Genomic DNA, 12,555 nt, shown 5'->3' on the forward strand with positions numbered 1-12,555 from the left:
CAGACTTTAGTCAGGTTCTGTCTACTCGGCTAGGTGTGACCTTGGGTATCTCCGTCCTTGTAGAGTTCAGTTCTTAGCAATAATCCAGCTAAATCAGTTTAGCAGGAATCCTCCACCCTCCATTCTGATTACCCTCCTTATCTGACCAAATTTCTCATCCTCCTAATGGAATAACCCCCAGGTAATACCTGACCATCCTAGCTGCCTGTTATGTTGAATAGGCAAGAATCCTGTTAGGTCAGGACACAAAGAATTACCCTCTCAGAAATTTCCCTCTATCGAACCCCTGTCTGACTCTGCTCCTTGGCTATAAATTCCCACATTGCCTTGTGACATTTTGGAGTGAGGCCAATCTCCCACTGCAAAACCCCACTGTAGTAGTCCTTATACCTATCATGACAGTCCTGAATAAAGTCTGCCCTAATGTGTTATCAAGTGTCAGAAAAAATTCCTTTTTCTTTAATAATACGGAGCTCTCACCCAGAGTCTAAGAATTACTGGGCCTGGGGTTGAGGCTGGCTTCCCCCACCAAGCTGTAGGGACAGACCCTGTCTGCTTGGCCAAGGGTTGAGGGGCCGAAACCAGACAGCCAATCCACAGGGTAGCCAGACATTAGGGAGGTCACCTGGAGAGGAAACAGGGTTACTTCACTGCAATGGTTACTCAGTGGACAACCCTCGAGAGCCTCTCTTTGGAGCTGATGGCAGCAGAGGGAAGCAGAGAAGGAACAGGGTCCTGCGCAGAGCTGAGTGGGCGCTCCTGACTGAGGATGAAGACTCCTGCTGAGGAAAGTCACACCTCGGACCAAACTGCTGTGATGGGTGTGTGGGGTCCCACTGCCCCTCCTGGGAGGCCCAAATCTGAAGTGAATTGGCTGTATTCCTTATTTGCACTTGCCACTTTCCAGTAAGCCTGGGTTTCCTGAGGCAAGCTGGTAGGCTTCTGATGCAAAGACCCTGCCCTCGACCCTTGACCCTCGCAGACCCACCACTCTGACCCTGAGCTACAGATGAAAGAGATTTAGGGAACACTCACTTGTTTAATTCCAGCTGCTGTGAGGGCCCCTCTTCTGGGTGTTAGGACTAGAAATTCCTCAAAGCTTTTTTTTTATGTCCTTTGAATTCTTCAGAGCAGATTAGCACAGGCTCCACCAGCTGGTACACACAGTCAGGGAAAACCCAGAGAGGAGGTTCACCAAATCTCTCCTCAGGTCCACTCCTGCCCTGCCCTTTGTCCTGGTCTGCCCCTCCCCAAGCCTTACCCAGACAGGAAGGCCTGCCTCAGCTCTCCCAAATGCCATGGACACACAGAGTCTGAGGTGGCATCAGAAACTCACCTCTTACCCAGGATCCCAGGGGCCACTTTAGAGCCAATGGCCCTCAGCCATTCAGCATAGGCAGACACAGCCCAAGAAGGGAGGAGTCAGTCCCTCCAGCTATCTAGCTGATGGACACCAGGGCTCTCCCTGGCTACTCAGAGAGGGAGGCAGAAAAGACCTCAAGAAGTGAAGAGTTTTAACTCTAGCCTGTCCAAACTCACTTAAACTCAGATCATCAGGCCTACTGCCTCTAAGAGAAAACCCACAGTACTCAGGGCCCAGCTCCCCAAACCCATCAAGCCCAAGAGCAGAGGAAGTGGGGTTCCCAGAATCAGCTGCTGGTGAGCACTTGGCTGAGAGCCTTTGGCATGGTAGCAGCAGCCCCAGAGGGTAAGGCCTACCTAACTTGAGGCTCCAGAATCTGCTTCTCAAACCTGAAGTGTGAACTTCTGCTTCATAGTAACTCCATCAGAGGCAGAAAAGGCAGATTCTTCTCACTTTACAGATGAGGAAACCAAGTCCAGGAAAAAGCTGAATAAAAATTAAAGACTTTTTTAGCTCACTTAGCTAGGAAGTAGATACAGCTCGAAAGCTGCCTCTCATAATCACACTCTACACACCGAAGACTGTTATTCATCTTCACATGAAACTGGGTGAGGCACTGGACACTTCCCACAGGCCAGGCTCTGTGCTGTTCCCGCGCAACCACACTTGCCCTATCTGAGCCAAAAATAAATATGCTGCTAAGGGAGAAAATGGCTGTGGAGACATAATGAGTACTCCACATGGATTCAGTCAGAGAGGACACTGCTATAATGGAAGCTAAGACAAACCAGCAACGCTGGTTTTCGCCCAGACCAAAGATTCTCAAAGCACTGGTCTACGCAGTCCCCCAGGGGACCCTGATGACCAGCCAAGAATGGGACCACTGTTGTGGTCCCATTAAACCGCCATCACCTCTCCCTCTATTCCAGATGGCAAAACAGAGGCCCCAAGAAAGGAGGAAATACAACTAAAGATACTGAATTAACCACAATGCAAAAGAGCCTGAGATTTCACCACTTCTACCAGTGTTTTCTGGTCCTGCTGGATGTCACCAGAGACTAAGTAGATGACAAAGCACAAAAGCAAAGATAGCATAGCCAGCTCTTTAACACTGCCATGGCGACCCAAGTGAAAAATGCGGCTAACAAAGGGGTTCTACCCCCTTCTACAAGCCAGAGAACCAGACAGACCCTACACTTAACCTGTTCTCCATGTGATTCCATCCTCTGGTAACCTTACCAGCTCTCCTCTCCACACCCCTAGGCCTGCAAGCTCAGCCCGAGTCATGGAAGTGGAAAGGCAAAGACTATAAGGGTTCCTCTACATGCTCCTGCTTCTAGGAAAGGTGACTACCCCTACCAGCCACGTACAGGTAGACCCCGAAGAAGTCCAAGGTCTGCTGTGCTAGGGCAGTGAGGGAACCAGGAGCCTGCTTCCCTTTCCATGGACATTAATATCACTCTTTAGAGGCCACCAAGAAACAGGGATTATCATCTCAGTTCCCAGCCCCAGGTTGTGCTTGGTAAGAATCCCTGGCCTGGGACTCACAACTAGTCCTTGGGCCCATGAATGAATGAATGAATGAATGAGCAAACGAATAAATAAATAAATAGGCAAAAGAAGACCAAAGAACTCAAATAACTTGCCCAGAGTCCAGGGGTAAAAAAAAAAAAAAAATAGGTGCCTCTGCATACCACCTCTCACTGTCCTAACATACATTCTTGTCTACCATACCTCTGCTGTTCAAATGAGGCACCTCAATTCAACTTTAACCTAAATAACATTTCTTTGATTAAGTCATGATCAATGTTCCTGGTGACACAGAAACGTATGACAGTCAACTTTGGAAAGAAGTCACAGTGGAAGACACAGCGGTAGGCAGGTGGCAGGCATTTGCGCTGTTCACCAACTGTTTCCAATCTTCTCCCCCCGACTCCTTTGTAGATAAGTAAGCATGGCCATGTGACTGCTTTGGCCACTGAAATACCATTTCTAGGTGGAAGCTTTAAGAACTAGAGTGAGATCCAACATGCTCTTTGTAGTGCCCAGGAATATTTCAATTAATCCACATGGGTCCCAGTGGGAGAACAACATAAAGCAGATACACAATAGGTGTGGTGTAAGAAATAGTCCTTTGTTGCTTTAAGCGTCTGAAATTCGGAGATTGATACCACAGCAAACCCTGATCTATCTAGACTGATACACACAGATACTCACTCTCCAATCTTCTATGCAGGGCAGCATGGGCCTTCCCTTCCCCCAGCCTCAGGGAGACAAAAGTTCCATCACCAGTCAGTCAGCAGAGGTTCAGGGGCAGCTGCTATGCGCCCAGACAGATGAGATGCTTTCAGAAGCAGGGGATACAAGGGCACCTACACTAAAGGACTTAATAGTTCTGCTGTGGGCCAGGCTTATTCACTGTATTAATCAACTTTAATCACTTCTGAGAAGAAAGCATTATCTAGATAAGAAATGAGGAAACCTGCTCACACTGAGACCTTAAGCAAGTTACTATGTGACCTCTCTAGGCCAGTTTCCTCATCGGTAAAATGAACCGTTCACATTATCTACCATACTCAGTTGTTTCAAGATTAAGTGAGTTAATACAAGTGAAGTTTCTGGGATAATGCTTGGTGTAAGTCTCAAGAACTATTTAGTAAGTGTCAATAAATTCACCATTACTACACACTAAACCTTCCTTACCAGTGCTGTGGTAAGCTTGTCCATAATCTCCATGAGATTTCAAACCCAGCAAAGTTTCCCTGGACTGGCACAAAGGCACTCACTCTGTAGGCACTGCCAAACTGAATTCTACCTCAGCTGAAGTTAAACAAGGAACAAGTCAAACCTCTGAGAACTGGTGGCCTAGAGTTAAGCCTCAGGAAATGTTTCTAGAACTCAGGGCTTCCAGAACTCCCTGCTCCCTGGCCCCCATGGGAACTTCACTGCCACCACAAACATACACAGTAGGACCCCCTCCCCTCCCACAAAGAGCATGAGCTTTGTCCTCCCACTCCCAAACATAGCAACGGAGGCACCCTCACCCATCCTGTGAGGTTAGCTCAGCTGCCAAGCTGGTAAAAGGTGAACTTCCCAGGGCAGCCAACCCTTCAGGCCCCTGCTCTCCATGCCCCTTCTTCCTAGAGGCAACCACAAACCTCCAGAAGCACCAGGGGACTTGAACTCCTGTGTGCCTTGAGTAGTGCTGCGAAGCTGAATTGAAGCTCAGATCAATAAACGCTAGGAGTACCGACTATGTGTCCAGCCTGGGTTAAGACCACACAGAGCTTACAACCAGCCAGGTAATTGTGAGTGAGCCTGGAACAGTGTTCGCAACAGCACCTGGCAATCTGGCACCCCAGAGTCTCAATCATGCTTTGTTAAACGAATCGAGGATCACATATGGTGACCCAGCAGTGGGGTTCAGAGTTGTGGAGATGAAGAGATCAAGAAATTCTCCAGCTGAAGGTGGGGAGCAACAAAGGATGAAGCAATAAGAGGGAAAACCCCACTGGTAGCCAGGGCTTCCAAGGCCTGTCTCCCAGGCATTATGGATGATAAGATGGACAAAGCTTGGTGACAGCTGACAGAGGAGTTAGAAAGGCATATGGGTCCTCAATGGAGGAATGTGGGCTTCAGTCCAAGGGTGGCAGGGCCCAGAAGGATCCCCAGAAGGAAGGGCACCTCAACCTTCCAAGAGGCTGGCTAATGTAGAGTGGATATGGGGGTGTTCTGATCCCCTGAGCCCCAGGTTTCTCTTCACGAATAGAGAAAAGTGGCCCAAACACTCAGCAGACACTAACTTCCCCTACTTTGAGGTCAAGGGATAGGCTACTTTTGAGGATTTGGCAGGCAGCTCCCCCTGCTCTTATCAGCCCAAGGGCAACTCTCATCTCCAAAGGGGGTAAGACCCCTAGAAAGCAGACTACGGTGCAATGCTCTGCATTCACGGCACAGGACGACTTGATGGCAGCAGACACCAGCGCTAGGAACAGTCAGCCACCAGGCCAGTACCAGGGCAGACGGGCACGGGCACGGGCACCCGCCCCTACCTCCCACCCCACCCCACCCCCGGTACCCACACGCACAGTATGGACCGCTTCTAGCCAGACAGCAACTTCACTTCCCCGAGATACACGTCCCAGCGGCCCCAGGGCTGAAGTCCCTATACACACACACTTCCTACCCACCTGCACCACCACCCGTTCCCCTAGGAACAGCGGCCCGGGAGGAGTCAACTCAGTAGCCATAGACCCAACTCAACCGAAGCTCCAGTAAGATCAGGAGTCGGGCTTTAATCCCAGGCACAATCCCAAACGACCAAAACGGAGAAGCTGGGTCATCACCTACTCAAACTCCGGCCATCCAAACCCGTGCAAGGCTGAATGGGACGCACCTCCGGGGTGGGCGACTTGTAACACACCCACAGCGGGGCAGGGGTAAGGCAGAGGACAGCCCTCCCTGGTCCGCGCCACCCTCCACCACTGGCCCAAGCTTTGTGCAGCCAAGGGTCCGTGACGGGGCCGAAAGGAGTGCCCAGCCCAGGGCTCGCAACTGGGAACGGGGGGCAGAGCCCCGAACCTCGGCGGGTCCAGCCCCTCCCTCCCCGAGAGATCTCACACCCGCTGGGCCCGGCGGACGGGACGCGGAAAGGGCGAGGGCGACAGAACCCCGAGTGCCGGCCAGGTGGCCCGCTGTGGCTCTCACTCCGCCCGGCCCCAGAGTTCGGCTCAGCGGGGTTCGGGCCAAGGCCTCCAGCCCCTCCCGGGCGATCTGGGCGAACAAAGCCAGCACTGCCCGCAGAGACACCCCCGGGCAAAGACCAAGGAACCTGAAGGGCCGAGGCCGGACCTGGGGAGCAGTCTTCGTCCCCAGAGGGCGCTCGGGGGGTCAGCCTCAGACAATGAGAGGGACAGGGCCCGCCGCTCCAGCCCGGGCTCGGCGCTCTACTCACCCGGGGACAGCGGCTACGACGGCGGCGCGGCCCGGCTCAGCCGAGGAAGTTAGAACAAGTTCGGGAGCGCCGGGTGGGAGGGCGCGACTCCGCGGTCCGAGCGACGGGGGCGGGGCGCGGGGGGGGGGCGGGGCCTGGGCGGGCCCAGGAGCGCGGGGCGCACTAGGCGGCGAAGGGAAGTGGCGCCCCTTTCTCTGCCGCCACCCGGCGCCGCTGCCCGGCCCCACCCCTTCGCGCCCCGTGCCCGCCCCCCGCCGGCTCGCCCCTCCCCCAGCCCGCGCGTCGGCGGAGGCGGTGGGGCATGTCCCGGGCCCGCCCCTTTGTGTTGATTGGGGCGGTGCCGGAGGCCTTGGTCCATCCCATCCCTCGGCTGCGCTGCACAGGCGGAGCCCCGACTGGGCTCACCGTCATCGGCCCTCGAAGTGCTCGGCCGAGGTGTGCTGTGTGGTTGCTGTGCGGGCCTCGCCTCTGATCTGGCCCGACCTTAGCCTGGGAGAAGCGTGATTTGTGGGGGCCAAGAGGAGGCCACATCTCGAGGAATAAGGGGTTACCGGTTAGAGTTGGGCGCGGAACTAGAAAAATGACCTTACTGGAAATTGGTGGTGTTCCTGCCGGGCCTGGAAGATTTGGGATGGGAGGCAGGCTTCAAGAGAAGGACAGTAAATTAACTTTTTTTTTTGCAAACTGGGCAGTAAAGACTCGCCCCTATTAGCCTTGATGCTAATAATATCTATCTTTCTTTAAATCTCCTGCTGAGATTTTCTTCCTCACCTTCATCCTGAGATGGTGCCAGGGGGGATTCTTGAGGCAGGAAGGGGAAACTGGAGGAACTTCTGGGGTGGAGGGATATTCATACTGCTGGCTTGGTTCTGGTGTTTAATAAGGCTGACCTCTGTGGTCTCAGCCCACCTGTCTGTAAAGTGAGGCACAGAACCACTACTGATTCTTTTTTTTTAATAAAGATTTTATTTACTTATATTTAGAGAGAGGAGAAGGGAGGGAGAAAGAGAGGAAGAGAAACAATAGTGTGTGGTTGCCTCTGGCATGCCTCCCACTGGGAACCTGGCCTGCAACCCAGGAACCTGCCCCTACAGGGAATAGAGCCAGAGGCCTGCACTCAATCCATTGAGCCACACCAGCCAGGGCCCACTACTGATTCTCAAATCATTCAGGGAGAGGAAGGAGAGATGGTTTACTCCACTGGGCAACAGAAAACAGATCTTTTAAATATGGGCCAAAAAACTGATTGCACTCCATTCTAATACAAGCAACCACCAGGTTAAGCCAATGTAAAAAGGAGATCTTGAAAAGGAGACTATTCAGTCCATTCCCAGTTTTTTAATTAAGGGGACTGCAGCCTGTCTGTGATGCAGTAGACAGTTCAGGAACCTCCTTGCAGAATCTGTCCATTCAACTCACTTGACAGACAGTGAGCGCTAAATTGAGCGCTTGATCTGTGTCAGGCCTATTTTGATGCTTGGAAGGTAAGGCAATGGACAAGACAGCTGAGGCCTGTTGCTTATTGTTTGTGGAGAAGAAAGATAATTGCAAATTGAAGTAATTGCTGGGACAAAACAAGGAACTGGGAGAGAGAATAAGAGCCACATTAGATGGAGCTGCCAAAGAAAGTTTCTTTGAGGAGGTGACATTGGATTTGAATTCAAAGAATGAGATAGCCTTGGAAAAAGCCAGCAGAGACATTCTGTGTTGAGAGCAGTTTGTGCTGAGAAAGGTAAGCTTTGGATGTGTCAGGGAACTGAAGGAAAATCAATGTGACCAGAATAGCCAGCCTAGGAAAGAGAACCAGAATGATGTGGGGAGGTGGGCAGGGACCAGGGCATACAATACTTTGTCAAGGAATGGAGACTTTTTATTAAACAATTGAAGGGTTTGATACAGAAGACTAACATTTACTGTTGTATGAAGAATAAATTGAGTGGGTGGCAGGCAAAAATAAAAGGAAGGCAACACTGTTGTGGCCATCCAGGCCAAGATGATGGTGGTTTGCCCTGGCCAGGTAGCTCAGTTGGAATGTCGCCCCTGTGTGCTAAGGTTGCATGTTTAATCCCTGGTCAGGACATGTACAAGAATCAACCAATGAATGAATATCTAAGTGGGACAACAAATCTCTCTCATCAATTAATTAATTATTTTTTTAAAAGATGATTGTGGTTTGGACTGAAGTGGTGGTCACACTATGATGATTAGTTGAGAGATGCTATTATGGACATGAAATTGACAGGACACATTGTAGAGTGAATGTGGAAGGAAATGGGAAAATCAAAGATAACTCTCAAGTTTCTGGCTAGAATAAATGAGCAGACTATGCCTCATTTATTGAATCGGGTAGCCTGGAGGAAAGAGACTACATCTCAGGGAGGAACATTAAGAATTCTATGTGGTGATTGTTGGGGGAAGGGGGTATAAGGAGATTAAATCATTATGGAAAAAATACAATAAAATTTTTCAAAAAAAATTTTTTTTGTTTTACCTCTGTTGAGTTTGAAGTGCCTGTCAGAGATCCGATTCAATTGTCCAGTCACTGGGAACTCAGAAGAGATGCCCAGGCTGGAGGTGAGGCTTTGGGAGGCATCATCTTAAAGATAGTAAAAACCATTGGATCTGAGATCACTTAGAGTGAGGAGGTAGACAGCACAAGAGCAGAAGGTTAAAGAGGGACTCAGAACAGCCAGACAAAGGAGCCAGAGTAGGAAAAAAGCTGAGAAAGAGAGGCTGGGGAGAGAAGAGGTGAACCAATAGAGCACTGTATCCCAGAGACTGAGAAAGGAAAGTGTTTCCAGAAAGGAGTGGTCATCTATGTTAGATGCTACTTAGAGATCAGGTAAGATGAGGACAGGGTAGGTTCCATTGATTTGCAATGTGAACGTAATTAGTCAACATGATAAGGGCAGTGTCCCTGGAGTAGAAGTGTGGAAATCAGATTTTGGAAGAGCCATCATCTTTGGACAACTTGTCTAACAGAGAACAGAGAGGGCTCTAGAAAGGGATGTGGAATCAGGAGGCCTTTGGCAGAATTGCTAAATGACCCTAATAGCCATTCTCTGTCTTTTTCTTCAGCATAGAATTTCAAATTCTAGCTGGACACATGGCTTCCCAGAATAAAAGCATGTTTCTCAGACTCCTTTGCATCTAGATGTGGTCATATGACTCATTTCCAGCCAACAGAATGTAAGTGGAAGTGTCCCATGTGCAACTTGTGAGAACTAACTTTAAAGGGCAATGTTGTGCTTTCCTCAGCTGTTGCTCTTTCATGCTCACTGGAATATGTATGAATATGTAGCTGCAGCTCAAGTGGCCATATCAGACTTTGAGTAGAAGCCATGTGTTGAGTATGTTAGTGGAACTAGTTAGACTATCTCTAAATCCTAATGTGTAGGGAACCACCATACATATTCTGGTCAACCTACCTCTTGACTTCGTATACAAAAGAAAGAAATTTCTGTCTCATTTTCTGATGCTTATAGCCACATCTAATTTTATTTTTGTTAGAGTACGGAGGGTTTTGTTAAAATATGGAAGTTATTAGAACAGGTTTGCAGAAGATAGGAGAGAACCAGGAGAGAAGGCAGGAGTGATGATTCTGAAGAAAGGGTGACAGGAGATGAGATATGGGCACTAATGGAGAGGACACCCATGGTAGAGGTAACTCTGCCATTGTGAAGGAGGGGAGTATGGAGGCAAGAAGATGTTTCCACTGAAGGTTGGGATTGGAAAGATGATCATTCGCACCTGATATATTCTATTTTCTCTTGGATGTGAAGGAGGTTGTGAGCTTAGAACAAGGAGGAACCAGAGGGGGAAGTGAAGTTTGTGAATCATGGACTAGGTAATATTGGAGGTCTTGCCAGCCTGAGCAGCTTCTGGGAGATACCTCCATTCTGGACCAGTTGGCCACACTGCTGCAGGCATGAAGAGGGTGAGAGAAATGTCCAAGAAGCCAGCATGGCCTCCGTGCCACTCTCAATCAGCCCCCACTTTACAGTCACTTGTGATGCTTGCCTACCATTCCCAACTGCCATATGAGACCCAATTATCTTTACCTGACTCAATTTTACAGCACTTTGGGGGAGGGGGGCTTCAGAGACATCAGGGATATTCAAAGCAGAGCAGGTCCATTTTATTTTCCTTTATTTAAAAATGGAAAAGATCCCTTGCTGGTGTGGCTCAGTGGATTGAGCACCAGCCTGAGAACCAAAGGGTCACTGGTTCGATTCCCAGTCAGGGCACATGCCTGGGTTGCGTGCCAGGTCCTCAGTGTGGGGCGTGCAAGAGGCAACAACACATTGATGTTTCTGTCCCACCCCTTTCTCCCCCCATCCCCATCTGTTTAAAAATAAATAAATAAAATCTTTAAAAAATAAAAAATGGAAAAGAAGTGAGATATGGACAGCTCCAACTGAAAAGAGCTGAACTGTAACCCATGACTTAGTTTCCAGGATAGCCCCTAAAACTGCAATTGACAAGAGTATACCTGAATTGTACTGCAGACTGAGAGCTTGAGCGTGGATTATGGGAACAAAAAACAGTACAGAAATGAGGAAAAGAGAGAAGCAGAGAGTTTCTTCTCTTTTTCCTGGACCTGGAGTTGACTATAAATAAAAGTTTACATGGAAGAGCTTGGCCTTTATCTTCCTCTGATTTCCTCCTGACCCCTCTGTCTGGGATGATCCCCGTCTGGTTCCTGCCCCAGTGCTGCTCTTACTCATCCTGCGCTCTACTTTGCAGCATTCTGTGTTTGTTCAGGCCAAGGGGTGGGGGGAGAGGGAGCTTGAATGGAAGAGGGACTTGGTGTTCACCCTCTTTTAATTCTCAGTCTCTTGATCCTGAACAAAACACTTTACATCTTTGAGCCCTAGTTATTTTACCTATAAAGTCAAGATGATGGTAAAACCTACCTTACAAGCTTACAGTAAGAATCAAATAATGTTTAGAAAACATCTTGTGAGCTGTAAGGAACTTGGTTATCTGGGTTGTTAGGGCCACACTACCAAAAATCTTCATATTAGTCGGAGTGTTTTGGTTGAAAGTGAGAAGACCCTCACTCAAACCAGCTTAGGCCAGAGGAGGGGAGATTAGTGAAATGATGCTCACGACACTCACAGAATCAAAAGAACTTGAAACTAGAGTGACTCTGGACATTGGGGGCTGATCCTGCAGGTTACCAAGACCAAGAGCCTCTTCTTCTGTCTTTCCTAATGCTCCAGTTTGCCCCACATAGGAAATGTGACTGAATAACTCTGTCCTTTAGGTTGGTATGAACTAATCCCAAGGAAAGACTCTGATTGGTCTAATTCTGGTCATATGCCTACCCCTGGACCAATCACTGTGGTGAAGGAGAGAAGAGTCCACAACTGGACCAGATCCTGGGCACATGCCCGTTCCTTTGGTTAGTAGGGCAGCACCTAATACCAAATAAAAAAGCTGCATGTGTAGGACCAACATAACTCCTGGCAGAACCTTATATATGTATGCCTGGTATTCCTTAGGCCCTAGCAGTCACCGTATGGTTTTAAGCAAAATAAGTAACGTTATTACTTTTGTGCTTTAGGATCCCTAAGGTTGTGGGGAAAGTGGAGTGGAGGAAACAAGATTGGAGTAAAGAAGATTTAGGAAGGAAACTGTTCCTATGGTTTAGGAAATTGATGATGAAATGGAAAGAGGTGAAGATTCAAGCAACATTAAGGAGGTACAATTGATGGGTGACTAATTGGATAGGAAGATGAGAAATAAAGAGATATCATAGCCTGGCTGCACAGATAGTGATGGTGTTCACTGGGACATGGAATCCAAGTGACTCTGTGTGTGTGTGTGTGTGTGTATTTGGTGAGGGGTGATGACTTGGACCTCTTCCTTTTAGTGTGTCCCTGAACAGTGCAGGAAGGCCCAGTTTGTTGTTTGGAGTTCAGGAGAGACATCTAAGCAGAAGCTATAAATTTGGGATTTGTGTTCAACCTCCATAACAGCAACCCAACTACGTTGCCGTTGGTCAAATAGGTTTTGTTGCTGTTTTCTGCTATTGTTGAAAAACTCTGACATAACAAAAAGTCTAAAGGTAGGTAGAACAAGGCTGGTCAGCAGCTCCACAATGCCATTCAGGCCCCTGGTCCATGTATGGGTCTGCTCTGGCTGTCCTTACTGGAAACCTTTCATCTTCAGGGTCAGCTTGTGGTAATTCAATGGCTGCTCCAGCTTCAGCACCCCACCTGAATCCCAGATG

General features: G+C 49.0%; 1 protein-coding gene across 4 annotated transcripts in view; it reads right to left on the reverse strand.

The window, feature by feature from the left end:
• Positions 1-6,436, reverse strand: part of TSPAN14 (tetraspanin 14) — a 50,893-nt gene extending 44,457 nt beyond the window's left edge. For 2 of the 4 annotated variants that reach the window (XM_045842082.1, XM_045842079.1), the window contains exons 1-2: positions 6,318-6,406; positions 1,720-1,849 (exon numbers count right to left, since the gene is read on the reverse strand). The gene's annotated coding sequence lies outside the window, so the exon portion shown is untranslated. Of the gene's footprint in view, positions 1-1,035; positions 1,059-1,719; positions 1,850-6,317 lie in introns of those variants that run through there. The other 2 variants (XM_045842080.1, XM_045842081.1) reach the window with 2 other exon arrangements.
• Positions 6,437-12,555: the final 6,119 nt, after the last annotated feature.

The sequence above is a fragment of the Phyllostomus hastatus genome, unplaced genomic scaffold (genome assembly GCF_019186645.2).
Source record: "Phyllostomus hastatus isolate PE091 unplaced genomic scaffold, TTU_PhHast_1.1 phas_contig_38, whole genome shotgun sequence".
In the NCBI taxonomy this organism is placed as follows: Eukaryota; Metazoa; Chordata; class Mammalia; order Chiroptera; family Phyllostomidae; genus Phyllostomus; species Phyllostomus hastatus.